The sequence below is a fragment of the Orbicella faveolata genome, unplaced genomic scaffold (assembly GCF_042242905.1).
Source record: "Orbicella faveolata isolate gen_17 unplaced genomic scaffold, um_ofav_v1 contig_12, whole genome shotgun sequence".
Taxonomy (NCBI): Eukaryota; Metazoa; Cnidaria; class Anthozoa; order Scleractinia; family Merulinidae; genus Orbicella; species Orbicella faveolata.
The window spans coordinates 19,916,280-19,933,647 of record NW_028301539.1 but is presented as its reverse complement, the minus strand read 5'-3'; the positions used below and the strand labels follow the sequence as shown (position 1 = coordinate 19,933,647).

Sequence of the window (17,368 nt, the reverse complement as noted above, 5' to 3'; positions counted from 1 at the left end):
GTATTGACTTCATTTGCTGTAGCATTTTTATTGTCTTTAATATTTGTTAACAATGCTAAGATAATGTACACAGTAGAAACCACCACCACTTGCTGTTTTCATTCAGTGTAGTTTTATTGTTTTGCAATAATTAATTAATTGAAAATCAGTTAAATAACTTAAAACGTGTGAAGGAAAAAGTTCGCGTTTAAAAACTAAGACTTTTGGCGGGAAAATTTAAAAAATTTGCACAGCGTTTCCCCTTACAATTTTTATTGAAAAAAAATTTAAAGAGGTTACCCTTCAGAAATTTTTGATCAAAAAAAATTTCTCAAAGGCAACAGTTGACATCAAATCCCGTCAAAAACTAATGCATAACTCGCATTGAAAAAGCGATTTTGATATTTTAGATTACATAGTGTTTCCCGTCTCGAAATAAATTTTTGCCAAACAGCCTTAAAATTTCATTTTTTAACAAACTTCGCGATGGTTTTTGTGCGAGGTATTGCAAGAGTTTCTCGAGACATGAAAAAGATGAAATGACAAATGAATCAAACAGGTTTCATTCCCAAATGGGTTGTTAAATCTCGCAGTGACCGTGAAATGCCGTTTGAACTAACTGAGTTTGATTTGCAACTGTTTGTAGCTTGTCATTTCATATCTTTCTCTGTCAGACGATCATATAGATGGTACACTTCGGATCAGTTGCACAGGAGCAAGAACACTTATCAATCAAAATCCGATCATTGTCCGCCCGCAAAATTGCCAAATTTCGGTGGGTTATAACCCATTTAAGTTTCGAAACAAGTTAATTTTCTCTTCCGATGCGACCGCCGCTCCTTGGTCTTTTCCTGTGCAACAACCAAAGTGTAAACACCACAAAATAATCAATATCTGGTATTACAAAGATGTTTATTCCTAAATTAACGCAAAATTTATTCGGCCGGTTCAATCAAAACAATGTCGGAATAATCTGCCGTGAATATTTAACTCCCTTGCTGCAGGGTTTTGGAAAATATTTTACTCTGTTTTGAGCAAAGCTTATCAAAGAAAAAAACTTATGTACTTCTTTTGACTGTCCAGAAATTTAAACGTTAGAAATGACAAAGAAAAGCAAACATGTTTAGCAAAGGCGCCACGAAAACTTTGTATCACAAGGCACGCTTTTTAATACCAGTTCATATGCAAAAATCATCGTTAAAATAAAAATTGTCGCTGGTCTTTTTAGTTTTCGTCATGATTGTAACAAAGTTGTTGCCAGCCTTTTACAGTAAATCTTGAAAAACAATCAGTTCAATAGCTAATTTTAAATGTTTATTGTGTAGTAGTTGCATGCGAAAGGTTCTCTTTTTGGAGGTCATTGCTAGACAATTGTTGAAGAACAAAAGATGGCAGAATCAAATTTGATTTGCAAATGTTAAAGCATTTATAGAAACAAAGTTTGTGTATTCAGTTGCTCTCCGCAAAACTGAACTCTTTCGTAATTTAAAGCTGAAAATATCAACTCGATTGCCTTACTTGTTCTTAACCGTAGTTTTGAGAATTTGGTAGCACATCAAGACAACATCTTTTTGTCGATGATTTTGTTTATCACTGTCGCTATACTTCTCTGCTTTTTCCTTTTCACAACACCTTTTACAAACCAGATATTGATTTTGAAAGCCTAAACTTTATATATATAAAGGTTAAACAAACGTTGATCTGTCTTTAAGGTGGCACTTTCAAAATTTGAGAGTTTTGTAGTATGTCCAAGAACCTGAAGATAATTTCAATTTATTTTAAAGTAGCTGTGACACAATAATTGCAAGAAAAGCTTCGACTTATAGCGAAAGATGATTATCTCAGTAATCACATGATTCTGAATGCAGTTTGCAATTTCTTAGAAATTTCCCTTTAGCCTACCGAATCCCTTAAGTGTTCCAAAAACTTTCGTTACCTTTGGGAAATATTCGGAAGTCTTCGGAAATCTTCGATTGATCTCCGAAATTCTATCGTTGGCGATTTTCTGAATACCTCGGATGGCCGTCGGCAGCCGTTTGGAATCTTCGTATTTGTTTACAAATCTTTGTTGTAATTTGCAATCAACGTTTTTGGCCAGAGTCGATATTTGCTTTCAAGTGTTTCAGGTTTTTGAACATGTGTACAAATAATTTCATAATACAATTGTTTGTTAATGTGATTAATTCAGATGAAAGTCCGTACTCTTTCAATAATGATTTTCATTGTCGGGGCATTTTTCTGCCTTATTACATTACGAGTCTGAGGCTTAACACGATGAATATTTTATGTTTGGAGGTAATTTTAATAGTAGCAAGACAATTTGCATTTGTTACAGAATAATTTCCTTTGTTCCCCAAAATATATAAATATATTTTTTCTGTATATAGTCCTATTAATATCCTTGTACATTAAAAAAAAAACACTGAATATAACTTTGAGGTCAGTTTTATTTGATCTCAAGATAGTAAAAATTTTGCGCGATAATTTTAATTCTGGCAAACAAATTTATTTGTTGAGAGTGAATTTCGTTGTTGCCAAATTTATTTTTTCGTTGTCGTACAGGCCATTTCCTTTTGCCTAAAAAACCCAGCAATGTTTCAGTGCTTCGTCGATTCCGCGATAAAACGTACGCGTTTTGATCACAAAAATTTAGATGGTGATGTCAAATATAGTGCCACCGTAAAAGCTCAACGTTGTTTATCCACTTAAAATATTCCCTGAAATCATGTCGACCAAAATGGTGGCTACCAGGATCGAGATCTCAGATTAATTACCGCTGAAGGTTAGTTATTGAAATATATATATATCAATCGTTCGAAACAAATAAATACCTCCACTTTTTCTACTAGGAAAAAATCTCGACAACTAATCCTCACAAGGTCTTACAACGTAAGCTTCCAATGTATATTGCCACCATTGTGATCGAAAGTTGTGAAATTAAAATTCTTATCTCGTTGCCATCTCCAATGTTGAATAACCATTTGAATTCCTCGTGAATTTCAATCTCTTCATTCGTTTGCCACCTTCGCCGTTGGGCCATTTCCTTTCCAGGACTGAAAATAAGACAGTAAGAAAACAAATAAGCTTCATCACGGGACAAATGTATTAACGACATACACTATTAGTGCCAGGGCAAGCAGCGACCAAAGCTCGTATAAACCGGCTGCATGTGGTAACGGTTTTCAACTTACCGAGACCAACACGCAACGAGAAGAACAGGAAATATCAAACAACTGTAGCGTAAGTATCTTACAAACTTGCGCAAAACTTATTTCTTAACCCTTCAATGAAACTTTTCATCTCAGTGATCGCGAAAGTACGACTATCTGGTTAATGAACGACGCCGTGTTCAGCTCGGTAAAGAAAATTGCGAGCGAAGGGTGGAACTTAACTTAAGGAAGGTAAAAATTGTTCCGTTTGGTAAAGAGCAAAAAGATTAAAACGTGCACTCACCATTAATATTTCAATACTTCTATCTCGTCCTGCTTTATTTTCTTCGTAGCAAGAACCTGGCCAGGTCCGACATCACAACGAGCACATAAATTCACGTCTTCACACTATGACCATGTGTTTTGTTTGACGCAAATTCCACAAGTAGTTATGAATATTGATTACAAACTAGAACCAATCGATGACAAAAACGTTGCCGCATATTTTCACGACTAATATTAATTCTTATGTAAAACTATTGTATCACTTCAAAAATATCAAGTTCACTCCAGATCTTTGCATTTTTAGGCGTTATTACGACAATAATACGTAAAATTAATACATTTGCAAAGACTGATTCACGCGGCCTTTTCTTATAATCTTATCGGTCGATTAAAGATCCGATGGCCTACGAATCAAAGCTTTTAATTAGGTACAAGCTCGATATAATTAAACAAGAAAAGAACAACTTTAATTAACCGGTTTTAAAGTTTGATATTTGTATGACTTTACTACTTTTACTTATTGGCATTTAATTAAGCGCATTAACACAAAATCGAGGTAAACAAGTAATGTATGAAAGATAAGGTATTTGTACTGGGTTGATCATCGCAGTTATAAACACAACTTAAGCAGCTGTAAAATGAAAGCCTGAAAAAAATTCAGGCTTGAATTTTTTTCCCTTTAATTTCACAGCTGCTTAAGTTATGTACATAACTGCGATGATCAGTCATGCCTTCAAAAATCGAGGTATTTCCGTTGGAAATCATGGGTTCCCTTGAGGATTCCCACCTACTCTCCCCTTGCATTTGCAACCCCGCCGGCTTTTTACCGTGCACTCCTATATAATTTTCTCTTATTTTTCTCTCTCCGTTGCTCCTCGTAATCCCTGCGCTTTCCGCCACACGCAAAATCTCCTCGCGTTATGCGCTTCACGTGTATTTGTCGAGGGCTTTCCTGTGTTCGGCTATGGCTTTCCTTGTACTTTCTTCTTCGACGAGGCGGCGAGGTCCTTGCTATGTCGCCCACACTTTTACTGTGCGTCCCCATGTCTTTGCCTGTTTGTTACACTGTAGGTGTCCTCTTGCATTTCGTCATCTGTTCCCCTATGCATGCTTCGCATGCTTTCACTTGGCTTCCCTTCTATTTCCCGTGCCTTTCGTTGTACGTTGTTCCTTCGTTTCTCCATACACAACCCCAACAGGCTTACTGGTGGGGTCTGTCCCACGTTCCCTGTGCATTTACCGTGGGTACCCCTCCCCACGTGTTTCCCCGTTCGTTACGCCCTGCCCCGTGAGTTCGCTCTTACATTTCCCGTGCCTTCCCAATGTCTCTTCTTGTCTGATGCTCCGGGTTTCCCAGGGGTTCCCGATTGGGTTTCTTCCGATCCCAGTACCGTAGCCGTACATTCGCTGACCTTTGTGTCCCCTCATACAGTTACTCTCGATCCGCTATGCGTTCCCTATGCATTCAAACGCTCAAAAAGCTGTCTGTTCCCAGGGCGTCTCATGTTTTATCTGGTCATTAAATTACCTGAATATAATTAAAGGTCTTCATTTAAATCGAATGGTGCTGCCGTAGCAAACACCGTAAGACTAGCCTGGAGGGTGTGGAGCCCCCACTCCCTGGGCACAGGCGCTCAGTTTACCCCTGCGCCTGCGTGGAAGGGTTTGAACAAAAGAAAGAGTAAACAACAGTGTATTTTTTGAAGTGTTACTTTAATCATCAGTTACAAACAATCTTTGATCCAGTCTTGGCCCTCTTTGTCACCCAACAATACGCTCTCGAGTGACAAAGCGCCACAATTGAAAGAGAATCCCTCTGTTACAAGAATCTCTGACACAGTTGTATTGCCAAGTGGTTCTCTGGTTGACCTTGTATCAGAAGCTGCCCCCACACCCCCACAAAAAAGTAATTGTTAAAAGAAAGCATCAATAACGGAAACCCGAATCTTCAAATAGTCCCTGACTCTATTTAAAAAAAGAGCCAACGTAAACACGTTTGTACACAGTTTTGATTTTATAGAAAATCCTAAGCTAACTAAAGGTGTTGTTCTACAAGCCGATTTTTAACTCAGCGTTGTTGTGTTAAAAACCGATATCGTGTAACATGGCGCACAGGGCAACTTTTTAAGAAACGTTTCGTTGCCGCATGTTGCAGGTTTTTGAAAGAGCTTCCAAAACCTGCAACATTGTCGCCCGAATTTGGAATGTTGTGTTAGAAAAAAAAATCTTCTCGTATAACACCACCTTTACACGAAGTTCAATTTTTCGAATCGTCTTTGAAAGTTGTCCCATGTAACACCGTCTTAGTGAACTACTAATGTTGAGATGACATGAAAACCCTTCAGCTAAATACAGTAAAACCCTGGTGTAAGAAGCTATATTTTTAAACTCTGGCAAAACAGGTCCTTGTATTTTGGGGTACTTACTGGCAATTTAGGCTAAGTACGTTTTAATTAGGTTCTTAATTTTTATGAAGCAGATATAGTTGTTGATTACCAGGAAAATAAAAAAACTTTGGTTTGGTCCTTTAATATACAGTATTTATTCACATCTGTATATGGTAAGCCTAAACATAACTGATTACAGAGTGTATATATAAACAGTAGCCTCCATTTGGCGCGAAAATATGCTAGGTTATTTGTCCGCGGACATTATCTCTTCCGAGAGGCGGACATTTTTCCGAGAGCGAAGCTTGAGAAAAACTGTGAGCTTCGAGAAACAGATAATGTCCAAGGAAAAATATCCGGGCATACTTTTGCCCCAAACGGAGGCTATTGTGTTTATTATCCTTCAAACATCTTACGCAACACGCGCAGTTTTGAAAATTAGGGAATATTTTCTCAGTTTTAGCCGAAAAAAGTCGGTCACGCGACGCGTTAAGACCAGTCGCGCATGAGCGAAAATATTTGAAGGATTATTACTAGTGTTGTCTTTATAACAAGCGTTCATAATTTAACTGTACCCCACATATAAGAACCTGCTTAATCGCTCTTGGCTAAGCAGGCTCTTATTTTTGGGGATGTTTTGAGATAGCAAATGTCTGCCAGCAGGTTCTTAAACCACTAGTTTCTTACTTGCGGCTTTTTACTCTGTTAAACTGGAGTAGGGAAGAGTCCACGTAAACATATTTTGCTGAAAAATCGAAAACAAAATTATTTCTTTATTCAAGTGTCTCAAGCATTTTGCGACAGATTGTGGTTGCTCGTCCGTAAAAATATACCTCAATTATTAACAATATTAAAATACTTCGGACCACTACTTCAGTAGTATGAAATTCTCATCGTCCAATCAAAAAGATTATATAAAGCAAAGGGGTCACTTCATAGTCACACTGGTTTATCCCCTGCAGGAAAAGTCACTTGATTAAACAATCAGGTTAGTGAGGTTCATATTTGTCCAGGTGAGTACAAATGCTTCTCCAGGTGTTAACGTTGGTCCTCACATTGCTTGTACAGTAGCTTTGACGCTCAAAACGCGAAAAAGCTCGAAGCAGCTGAGATATTGTGCTTTCCTGGCGCTCCAAGCGAAATTGTCTAAGTGCAGTAACCAGGCCTGAAATCACAACTCTTGTGACTTTCTGTTCTTTGCTTCACCGGAGATAAACGACAACCAACTTCTCTCAAATCCAAACCAAGCCTTTCAGATGCGAGCACAACCAAAACAGGCATTTTTGTAGCCATTAACATGTTAATATCCCTGAGCTCCGGATGAAGTGCGGGGGGGGGGGGGTGGGGGGGGAGCGGGTGGCAGCCATTAGTCTTGTAACTCGACAGTGCATCTTGTGGAACTTCCTAGAAGGTACCTATAGTAAAGACAAACAATAGAAAATTATTAAAATGTTGACATAGTGTGAACAGCCAAACCTTCATTACAGACAGAGGTAAATATGACGTGTGTTTATTATTGATCCACATTGAAACTTACAGGTCACGTCGTCACAGCAGAGGAAACACAATTACATAAACACTACCTCCAAAGAACAGACAGTTTAAAGTTTGCTACATTGATATGTCAAAGGCGTAAAAAATCTCAGAATAAATATACAGGTATCTCACCATTCATTTCTGCATTTCACTGCTTCTTTTGAGACTGATCTCTTTTTATCATCGACTGAGTCAGCTAACGCTCTACATACTTTGGTTTTGTAAGGTAGACCTGCCAGGTAACATCAGAAAATAGTCAAACACATATTAAGAGTTGACAAAAGAAACATTTAATGCACGATCACAACACGGGAACTCCCTCGCTCATCTCATGCAGTTTAACACGACTTTTCCCGCCAATATTCAAAAGCGTAGTTAATAGTTGGCTATCCGAACTGCAGTATTCCAAGTCCTCATGTTTTACTCGTAACATGGGGTACAACGTCATTACATCGCTATGGAAACACAGATCTTGGTAGAACGTACCTCATTTGAGACTTTCATCCTTCTCCAGTACACCAGTAGCGTTCGATTTCTGTTACATTGATTGGGGTAGTGCTCTGGTAACTCACAGTTGAAAAGTATAATTAATCTATGATCTGATTGAACCACGTTTAGATCTAAGAATAACCATTTACAGCTGAAACTTTGACAATCCAGGAACATTGGAATTAACGACGTCACGTGTAGTGTAATGATCTGTGGGGTGTCCAGCAGAAGAGAGTACAAGATCTGTAATGTGGACACTCTGTTCATCACGTCATAGAGACTGAACTCATAAGGATATCAACTGAGGTGAAAGAAAAGAAGACAGTAGTTATGTCGGAGGGGTCGTCGTTCTTTGTGATTGGCCAAAGTGATCGCTTTGGTTTTGGCTTACCGAGACACAATCGAAAACTATTACAACAGCAGAAAAGCTGTGATTTGTACGACCAACTCTTTCCGTAGGGCCGAAAAGAGTCATCAAGCTAGCGATGTTAATTACATTTGGGACCCGGAGAGTAGAACATGTTTTGGGATCCATCCAGGAGATAAGACCTTGCTCATAGATAATGATGCTTAAATTCTGCAGAGAAAAGCACCAAAAGAAGGATGAATTAACGAAAACTGATCGGCACATTAAAACAACTAGCGCCAATCTTCTTTCACCTACGCTTTCTTCTGTCGCCACTTTCCTTACCCCACCTCCCCTCTTAACCCACATAAGCACACCCAATCCCACCCTCCAGTCCTCAAATCGGCTAAACATGAGTAAGATCAAGAATCAGATAAACAAATAGGACGATCTTTTAATAAACCAATCTTATAACATACTTAATTCTTTTGTATCTGGACACAGGTATCTGTGGACCCCTACAACGCTGATGGTTCCCCGAGAGTAAAGGTCCCCCCGAAAGTAACGACCCACTCGAAAGTAGCGGCCCTTTGAAGATTGCTACTCGATCACAATAAAATAATATCACTGTCATTTCAAAGTTCATTGGACAATCTAGAAGTACTCCAGAGAGCACATGGGTTCAAGGAAGAGGACAGGAGATTTCTTACTTTTATGAAAGTACCGTAGAATTCCGAAAGTAATGCCCCCTTCCCCAGAAAAAAAACAGCTCCCCGAAAGAAACGTTAATTTATCTACCTTCCCATTGAACCCCGAAAGTAACGATCTCCCCGAAAGTAGCGGCCCTTTGAAGAAGTTTACTCTCTGACCTAGAGCGAAGTACGGATGAAACAGCCTTACTGCAGGACTGAGCAACGAGCCATTTGTGATTTTATTTCGACCTTTACTGGATCTTTCTTGAAACTTTGATTTATAAGCTGTATTTGTCTGACAGAAGAGTCAATTGATAAAGGATCATACAGTGAAATTAGCTACAATGCAATATAAAGCGACTTTTACTTTACTCCTGCTGTACCAACATTTCGGGCCTTTTTTTGTTTATACAGTCTGCCTTTTATATGTTGGTAGTTAGTAACATACATCAACGGACACTTTTCATGGAATACGTGTCTGCTTTATCGGTAACGACTGTGAATTTACGTCAAAACGTTTTCTAGCCATCCGAAAGTAAAGGCTATCCGAAAGTATTAAACGGCTCTCCGAAAGTAGCGGCCGCCTTTGCCTGCTAAATCCGAAAGTCAGTAAAAAATATATTACATCTTGATAGGCTAATTACAATTTAAAAATGGGAGCCACCAGACTTACCAGGCCATTACTTTAGGAATTCTACGGTAACTAGCTATGTAAGGTAAATTAAGATCAAATTAACCGAAGTAATGAGTTAGTGAACAGAGTGAAGCTGACGTTTTGAGGGTTAGTCCTTCATCAATACAAAGTGACGCCCTTTCAGTTGCTCTCTCGTCAGCTTCACTAACTTGCTACTGAGTTCTATAACACCTGCTTCTAACGGCGAATTGTAATGGTCAATTCCTTGTATGTAACGTGCCCGCAGGGAATCGTGGTAGTTGTATTCATCAAAACAAATATCCAGTCCAAGATGATATATACAAGTATCACGATTTCCTGCAGGCAAATGTCATAGAGAGAATTGGGAATTTGGGAGCAGGTTCAGGGCCATTTTAATCTTTCGAAAATTTAAGGTGGTTCTGAAGCTGCTCCCACAACTTTTTAAAACTTTGTAAAAAACATACATCTTGAATGCTGATTGTAATTCGAAAATGGGGGTCACCAGGTTTGTTTTTAAGATGAGAAGAGTGAAAGTCTGAAACTACAATAAAGGGTGTTTTAAATAGTTTATACTGTTGCTATGGTTACGTTTCGCAACACGAAAATGACTAAAATATCTCGACCAATCATTAAGTATTTGTTTGTAAACTTTTTATAGCATCAACTGAAAAAAGTGGTACCATTCATTCACCATGGAAAAAACGCTAAAAAGTTTTCAAAGCCGTTGTCAGGCGTCTTACAAGATATTATAATATCTCTCAGTTACTACGCGCGCTGTGATTGGTCGATTTGGCGGGCCGTGCATGCAGTAAAGTACGGCGCGCTAAAATTTAAAGCTGTGTTTACTGACAAAATGTTTCGTGATTTATTGCCAAGTGTTCTTAGCTTTTATAGCAAACAAAAGTTGAAAACTTTCTTTCACTTTAAATTGTGTATTAAAACGTGCTAACGACTTAACAGCGATTTCAAATTGACTCGTTTTGCTTTCGACGTACTTCAGAAATTTGAAGCCTTTCCGCGTGCGAGTGAATAAATATCGTTCCCGAACCCGTCAGAAACACAGTAGGGATATAACAAATATCTTACTACTGAACCTGGTCTTCTCGGTCGGTACTGTAAGTTACGGATCCTCGTTTTTCCCGTTCGATTTATGGCCCAAACGCCATGCATAAATCGAAGTGGAAAAAAACTCGATCCGTAACTTACAGTACCGACCGAGAAGACGAGGTTAGTAAGAGGTATATAAAACCAGGACAGGCAAAAACCAAGGTCTAATGAGGACCGTGTTTGCGTAATCAGCCGATGGAACGTTCGGCCTTTCAATGAACTGAGGCCCACTAAACGTATAACTGAATAATCGTCACCTAAACGTTCTGCAAAATGGATGGATACATTGAGAGAGGTGGCGGAAGGAAATAAGAGTTCCTCTTATAAAGTGTTTTAATGTCAAATCACTCTCTACTCGTAAGAAAAAAAATCTGATTTAAAGCAACTTACATGCGAATTTCCCACAAATTACAGCACTGTTCTCTTTATTTTGTTTTTTGTGCATCACTCTAGTCGATTTAGGATCCGTTCACACTTCGCCGGAGGAATTTGAAGACGCAGCTTTATTTCTACGGTTAGGTCTACTGTCCACACTAATCCGTCACGAAAACGGAGCTTTTCGAAAACGCTCTTCAAACTGGAGGAATTTGAAAACCCCGGGTTTTCGTTTTCGTGTGGACGGAACGAAGCTTTTTGAAAACTATAACCTTACGATAATAATGCGATTTCTCTGCCCGAGTGTTTTTTCAAACACAAATCCAAAATGGCCGGTTATTATTATTTTTTTTAATTCCTCCCGCGTGGTGTGGACGGAAAACATTTGATTCATTTCAGTTCTGAGTGAAACCTCCGTTTTCAATTTTCTCCGGCGTAGTGTGGAAGGGGGCTTATTCGAAGGAAATGCTATTGCAGGATGATAAGTATTGAAATGAGCCAACACGATAAAAATTCAGATAAAAATGAATTTTCAATCATCATGATAATGATGACCATGTCGATGATCAAGAACGGCTAACGGTTTTTTTCCTGTTTTCACCTTACTTTTTACCACTTTATGATTCAGCTAATAACTTTGTTTAAACAGAAGACCTCCACGCAAGTTGATAAATACACAAAACTGCGCTAGGTTATCCACTCTTGTTCTTATTCTTGTTCTTTTTGCCCCTCTTTTTCTTCTTCTTTTTCTCTTTCTTTCCTCCTCCGAAAACAATCGACTTAATGGCTGATCTGTTTTCCCACACTGCTTTTGAACCCTTCTTTCTACACCTGTGGAAATGAAAATTAATTGTAAGACCAGTAGTTGTCAAACTCGCAATCTAATGGCCTACACATTTCTGCGGATGATTTTGTATCACAGCAATCTCATTCGCAGATGCCACGATCCTTTTGGTTAACCCCTCTGGGAGAAATTGAAAGGCGAGCCAGTATTAGTCACAGCGGTTACTTTCTCTCTGCGCATGTTCAGAAACCGTTATTGAACTTGAGCCCCATTTTCGTCCCCAGAGGCCGCGCTCCTCTTGGTCAGCACCAAGAATCGCGACCTCTGGGAAGGTCCAACACCGGAAGTCCGCGATTCACGGACCTCCCGTCACTCTGCGCATGCTCAGAGTAAAGTCTGACAAGTCTGATTGGCTGAGGATATGAAACGATTACTCTGGGCATGCTCAGAAAATTTGACATTCCCAGAGGTCGCGATTCTTGGTGCTGACCAAAACGAGCGCGGCCTCTGGGCACGAGAATGCTTGAACCCATGCTCACAATCAAACCGGAACTAGGATTTTCTAATAATAAAGTGTATTATCGTTTGTCTCACGATGTAGTGACTTTTGTGGAATTTCAATGCCACTATCCCTGGGAGGGGAAACAGGGAGATCTATGCAGGAGAGGATCAAGGAACACGACAGGGATATACGACTCGCCCGTACCCAGACCTCCGCCGTTTCTGAACACACCCACGAGACCGGCCGCTATCCTATCTGGAATGAGGTCAAGTTTATTGATCGAGATCCTCACTGGTACACACGTAGGGTCAAGAAAGCTATTCACATAAGACTTCACCCTAATAACATCAACAGGGATAGTGGCATTGAAATTCCTGAAGCATGGATGCCCACGATAAAAAAACGCAACAACAGGAGAACGGTACAACAGCAGATCACTGAGGGAACAGCCTACTCGTCGGAACAATGGAACAATAGGAGGATCGAAATGCACCAATCACAGCCGACCTTTGTGATATAAATGATACCGTGCAATCATTCGACCTTATCGCCTGAAGAAGACTAGCAATAAGCAGTCGAAACGTCGCGATCTACATTTAAAGTGACTACATCGTGAGACAAACGATAATACACTTTATTATTGCATCTACCACGATGAATAACAGCAACCTTTTCCTAGGATTTTCTAGTTCCGGCTCTTGATTTCGTCAGAGTTGAGCATTCGCTCACCGCTGGCCGAAAACGCGCCGGCTCTGGGGACGACATTGACATCGAAGCACTAGTTCACCTCTCATCAACTATCGACTGGCAGAAACCTTGCGTTAGCTGTCTAGTCCTCATAGATTTACTTTAACCCTTTGAATACCAAACTTTCGCCGAAAAATACCGTTTTTAACCGTTTAGTCAGGTTTTTTAGCTGCCATGACGCTAAATAATTCTAAGTTTTGCTAAAAGAAGCTCTTTTTTTACTAAAAGGAGAGATTTTCCGAGGATTAGGTACAAAATTGACCAAAAGTTCAAGTCCGGGCATGCGCATAAGCCAAAATTTGGACTTCAGGCGTTGTGGACCATTTTACCACCGTTTTTACACCAAAACTGATAACGTTGTTTTCGATTTGCGACGTCGGAATGTCGTCGATATCTAAACCTGACCATTGTGCGGAAAGGCCTAGCCTAGTGCTACTATCTGCTTATCAAGAATATCTGATGACATTTAAATTGATGACGTCACAAGTGGTACAAAGAGCACGACCATTAATTACGCATATATGCGTAGTTGGTATTCAAAGGGTTAAAGTAATACTTTCGAGTAGCTAAGTGGGCGATCCGATTGAATCACCCAACATGCCACTAAAGGACAACTTCAAACGTTTACTTACTAACCTATCTTGAAACATGACATGACTGACGTGAATTTCGGTATACACGTGACCCTTAAGGCGATTGTAACTAGCGGGGATGTTCACATGCAATTTACACGATATGTCACAACTACCGCACACAAGGAGTAAAACCTTTAATTTCCTTTTTCAACCCGCTCTTACCCAGCTCCCCTCGTCCTTCTATTCCCAAAAGTAATTGTCGGTAAAGCACCACCTCGTTAATAGAGGCTCTGACTTGATCTGTATCGGTCAATGAAAAATCAAGTGAATAGCGTGTTCTGATCGGCCACTTAAACCTGTCGAGACGTCAGTGTTCAAACCATTTACTATGTTAACCTTATTAAAGAAACGCGGTTTTTCGAGGACGTTTGTCTAACCAGTGTAAATGAACTGACGCAAACTACCTTGCAGTATAAATGGTTGGAACTTAAGGCAAAAGAAAGAACATTGGGTAAGTTCCATCCCCGTCAAAGATCGTCAGGTGAAGTACGAGAGGAGGGAAATTTTGCCCGTAGTTTGTCAAATACGGAAAATCATACGGGATATTGACTGTTTAAGCGGCCAATCAGAACGCACTATTCACTTGTTTTGTCATTGACCGATAAAGATCGAAGTACATTGCACTCAAAAAAAGAAACGTAACTACAAACTGTACATGGAAGAAATGCGAAACATTCCCGTATTCTTAAATGTTTTGGATACATGAATGAGTGTACGTCTGGGAGAACAAGAAATTCCAGTAGTGAACTCTCACATTTTTATGAGTGTTTGTAATAAAATTCAGACCAGCTGTTCTCATGGACAATTGATCATAGGTGAAAATCTGTCAATCACAAAGACGATTTGGTTGCATAAAATGTAAACATCAATGATTAGAATGAACAAAAAAAGAACAGAACTGTAACAGAGAATACGTAGAGTAGAAACTAATGTAAAACCTCTTCCCAGCAAAAAGAAACCAAAGTGTATGAAACTTCACTTCAAAGTTTGTTTGTTTTTTTTTTTTTATTGTGGGAAAAGGTTTTGCAAAAATATTGGAACAAAGTTTAAGACATAACATACTACAAATAAACTTAGCTCGATCAGGTTTTCATCCGGTTAAATTTTTTTTCTTAAATTCTTAAAATTGATTCAAAATGCTTTCTTCCCAGCCCAAACAACAGAGAAATCGAATTTTTCTTTATCTAAACTTCTTTTCTTTATAAACACCGCGCAAACGTTCATCTGACATTTTCCATCAAAACTGTATAGTAAAGAAATGATTACATAACCACGATTTACAATAACAATGTTTTCTTCCGCTGCGGTGAAAAAGTAATTAAATATTCACAACAGGGAAAATACTTAATTCTTCGATTCAGATATTTTTTGGAAAGCAATACAGAACTCGTTTTAAATCTGCACTGTTGTCGCCCCTTGGAGATAATAATCGATGGGAAGATTTTGGATGATTTCTACGTGTACCTTAATTTATATTCCGTGACACGCTTCGATCAGTTCCCGATTTCAAAACAACTGTGTCAAATACTTGCGAAAGCGTTTTCCTGATTCACCTGATTGACACGCAAAATAAATAGACATTTTCTCTGTAAAGGAAAGCAGCAGTAAGCTTAGTTGGTTTAGGTTTTAGACGACTGTGATTATATCGATACACCAAATTTTCAACAAAACAACGTGAAATTTGCTGCGTTCAAACCCGACGATTTCTTACCAAAAATTATAATAAACACTTACTTGGAACATAGCGACTGTTCCATGTCCTGCTTCTTCTTCGGGTTTAATTTTGTGGCACAGATTCTGCAACGACGACTCTCCGTTTGGCCCATCTTTCCTCTCGATTAAAACTCAGGCCAACATGGAAAATGATTTCTAATAATATTAATTCTATCCCCCAATCGACCGACACAGATTTGTTCTTCACCTTCGGCGATATGAATACTAAAAATCAAAATCAAGCTCAGCAAGTTTTACAGTGTTTCTCTTCGGCCAAATGCAGTGAACAGCAGTTGTCCCGTAAGTTCTTCCTCGGCTTCAAGATACAGCTGATAGCAAACGTTTTTTTCCGCTCGTTCGTGGTTGTTTCTATTTTGCATGCAATCGTGATCTTTCGTCACGGCGTTTGATTTGCTGGTCGTTAACATGAAATTTTCATAAGTGCTCCACTCCGCCTGAACAGCTCAAGACAAAACAAAAGCTCTTATTAGACCTGAAAAAAAAATCTTAAGCAGTTCAAATTCAGTATATTTTTGTTACCTTTGAAACGGATTTGACCAGGATTGTTTCATATTTTGTGGCACTAAATACTAAATTATTTAAAGTGTAAAGGTAATTTCTCCAAAAGTAATCTTGAAATCTGTCGTGGGGCGTAGCTCGTAACGTTTTCCGGCTTCTACAAGGTAAAGTTATGATCTAAATCTTTCAATTACATGAAATTGATAATGGACCCATTACATCGTTACTTTTGGTAGCAAAAGATCTCAATAAGAATGTGATTGTAAAGAGACTCAAAGGGAAACCACTTGGGATGAACACATTACCTTGAAGAAAAAGTATGACTACAACAAGTCGCTCTTCACTAAGATCTTCGCGTGAGTAGTGAAAACAGGCAAAATTACTGTTACATTAATATCACTGATACAGAGGAAAGAGTGAATTCTCGTATTGAATTTGATTATAAACCGAAAAGATGTTCAAAAATCGTTCAACGAGAATAAGGAATAAAAACATAAACGAAAAACTTTTAAAAAATGAAAGCGACCATAAATAATTCCTATTTAATAACACAAAAGTAGCTCAATACATGAATGGCAAGCCAAATGAAGCAATATCCAATTCGTCTTGTTTAACGTTCAATCCTGCATTCCATAATTAACTCTTTGATTAATACTCATCTGTTATTCAGTTTCAACTCTTTGTCATTTGGCTCCTCATTCTCATTTCAACTTTCCTTTCCACACTGGACATTTTTTTAGCATAAGGACGAGTTAACATGCCTTTTCATAGATAGGAGCTAGGGTTTTCAGGTGGCCGGACACGAGGGGTCATGTTGCAAGGACATGTTGCGGCGACAAAAACGTGTGTAGTACACACTGAGGCGACGTGTAGCGGGGACATGTAGCAGGGACAAAATCACAACATCTGCACACACATGAAAATGTAGCGGGAACATGTCCCAGGGATGTGTTGCAGCGACATGTCCCCTCGCGTGAACTGACTGACCGCATGGTGCATGGTTTTGGTAATGCCCAGCCTGCTTTGAGGCACTGCATCGTTGAAGTAAAATGGCGGCCATCGAAGTAGAATCGGTTGAGGATGATTCTCCAGCTGAAAATCCTGAGGACAGCGGTCATATTTCTTGGAATAATAGCGAGATAGGTATGCTGATTGCTCATTTCAAGGATAATCCAATTCTATGGGACAAGCAACTAAAAGACAGTGCTAACAGACAGAAAACTAAAAAGGCAATCGCACCTTTGTTAGCGCGATTTGAGAAGGCACAACCACCAAGAAACCTAGCGGCGATCAAATCAAGGTGGCACAAGCAGTTTTCTATTTCGACCTAAATCATTCCAGTCAAAAGCAGCAGCATGACCACCGCTACTAATGGCTGCCATGTTGTTTTTCTCTGTGCACGAGCACAAAGAATTCTGGTCGTTGTCTCTGATTGGCTCAACTTTTGATTCTGTATCAGGGACATGCT

At 39.1% G+C, this 17,368-nt stretch overlaps 2 long non-coding RNA genes across 2 annotated transcripts; both read right to left on the bottom strand.

Annotated features, from left to right (window-relative positions):
* Nucleotides 1–8: 8 nt before the first annotated feature.
* LOC149117056 (uncharacterized) lies at nt 9–3,556 on the bottom strand. Its single transcript, XR_016205543.1, has 2 exons — nt 3,433–3,556; nt 9–3,032 (listed from the first exon to the last, which is right to left on the bottom strand). It is a non-coding gene; the product is annotated as an uncharacterized LOC149117056 (long non-coding RNA).
* A 7,224-nt stretch (nt 3,557–10,780) lies between these two features.
* On the bottom strand, nt 10,781–15,992 carry LOC149117055 (uncharacterized). The gene is made up of 2 exons (XR_016205536.1): nt 15,403–15,992; nt 10,781–11,831 (listed from the first exon to the last, which is right to left on the bottom strand). It is a non-coding gene; the product is annotated as an uncharacterized LOC149117055 (long non-coding RNA).
* Nucleotides 15,993–17,368: the final 1,376 nt, after the last annotated feature.